A 2382-nucleotide genomic window follows, 5' to 3' on the forward strand; every position below is an offset into this window, starting at 1 on the left:
AGCTCCTCTCAAAGACCAGCAGTCTCCTCTCAAAGACCGGCAGTCTCCTCTCAAAGACCGACAGTCTCCTCTCAAAGACCGGCAATTTCCTCTCAAAGACCGGCAGTCTCCTCTCAAAGACCAGCAGTCTCCACAAAGACCGGCAGTCTCTTCTCAAAGACCGGCAATTTCCACAAAGGCCGGCAGTCTCCTCTCAAAGACCGGCAGTCTCCTCAAAGACCGGCAGTCTCCTCAAAGACCGGCAGTCTCCTCTCAAAGACCAGCAGTCTCCTCAAAGACCGGCAGTCTCCTCAAAGACCGGCAGTCTCCTCTCAAAGACCAGCAGTCTCCTCAAAGACCAGCAGTCTCCTCAAAGACCAAGCGCTCCATAATGCCACCATCAACGAGGGAAACAAACTGATGTCATGTTCCACAGTGGAGGGAAAGGTCAAAGGTCAATGTCAGAGGTAGATCATAGAGAAGAAGTGACCTCACAAGCTACGCTAGGCTAGCTTTAGCTGTTGCTATGACACCAACAGAACACAACGGTCACACACAGTCGCTTCAAACCCCTCATGGGAGAGAGGGAGAGGGGGAGAGAGGGAGAGAGCAGCAGACCTTGGTGGTCATGTCGAGGGTCTCTCTCTCCCTCCCTCCCCCTCTCTACACAATAGCCCCTGTGTTTCACCACTGATAGAACTTGGCTTCTCTGGAGGGAAAAGAGGGGGAGAGAGTTGACTGGTCCCTGATTCATCTCTCCCTGTCAGACAGAGAGACAGAGAACCCCCTCCCCTCCCCTCCCCTCCTCTCCTCTCCCCTCACCTCACCTCACCTCCCCTCTCCTTTTCTCCCCTGTTCTCCGCCCCCACACAACTAGAAGCATTTCCTGAGGAGAATGGAGAGAACATCTGGATGTGAGAAAGAGAGAGAGAGAGAGCAGCATATTGTTTCAGCCCCTCTTTCAGGGAACGAGTTTACAGGATTACCAAAGTGAAGTCTTACGGCAAAGATGGCTGACATAACAGGCTGGGGCCCAAAACACACACACACACACACACACACACACACACACTCACACTCACACTCACACTCACACTCACACTCACACTCACACTCACACTCACACTCACACTCACACTCGCACACGCACACGCACACACGGGTGTGAAGGACCTCTAGCCTTTCAGAGTGCGTCTCTTCTGCCGTTAGCCCCTCCTCTTCCTGTGTCTGACAGGATAATCCAGCTCAACAGGAAGCTGTCAGGAATACTCCTTCCTGTTCTTGTGGAGGTGTCAGAGAGGAGAGTAAAGATGGCCGTGACCCGTCCCTGAGGAACCGTGAGTCAGCACTTTACTGAGGAGGAAACACACACACACACACACACACACACACACACACACGAACAGACAGACACACACACGGCAGTCTGAACTGCGTCTCTCTAGGGATACAATTATGCAAATCAGAGCAGCTGTTGATTCGTTCTGACCGTTAAATGTAAATACCTGCTAACTGATCCACTGGAACATGACCACCACACATCCCTGGGAAGCTTCTAGAACACTACTGCATCAGTTGTAATCTCACCCTAAAGTACATTTCATATGAAGACTACCCTACACTGGGCCCAGAGAAGATACCACAGTAAAGTAAGCTGTTCCATCAAGGTCTCTTTCTGTGTCTCTGTGCTCCAACGCAGAGGTCACGGGGTCAATAGGTCACAGGGTCAATAGGTCACAGGGTCAACGACACACTCATTATGCCTACTGTAGGGAGACAACTCTCCAGATATATTCATCTGGATGGATTTAAATACACTCTTAGACCGCTGATAAGAAAATGGTAGCTAAGTGTGTTTGAGTTGTCAGAAGCACTGCCTGTCTACCTGCCTGCCTGCCTGCCTGCCTGTCTACCTGCCTGCCTGCCTGTCTGCCTGCCTGCCTGTCTGCCTGTCTGTCTGCTTGTCTGCCTGCCTGCCTGCCTGCCTGCCTGCCTGCCTGCCTGCCTGCCACTAAGTGGACAACAGCAGTTCGGGGTCAATTCCATTTCAACTCAGCGATTCCAGGAAATTAATTATTGATCGGGTTGGAATGGAATAGAGCCCACAGCTTGGTCCAGCGGCCCAGCAGAGGTTCTGAGCTCTGTTTGACCCACTAGAGCCCTGCTGACAGACACTGTTCAGTGTGGATCATCAGTCTATCTGTGGTTCTAGCTGTGGTTCTATCTGTGGTTCTAGCTGTGGTTCTAGCTGTGGTTCTAGCTGTGGTTCTAACTATGGTTCTAACTGTGGTTCTAGCTGTGGTTCTAACTATGGTTCTAACTGTGGTTCTAACTGTGGTTCTATCCATGCCGGACCTGCATAACCGTGCCTATAAAACTAGTTCTCACAAAACACTCTGATTC

Source organism: Argentina silus (assembly GCF_951799395.1).
Source record: "Argentina silus genome assembly, contig: scaffold_654, whole genome shotgun sequence".
In the NCBI taxonomy this organism is placed as follows: domain Eukaryota; kingdom Metazoa; phylum Chordata; class Actinopteri; order Argentiniformes; family Argentinidae; genus Argentina; species Argentina silus.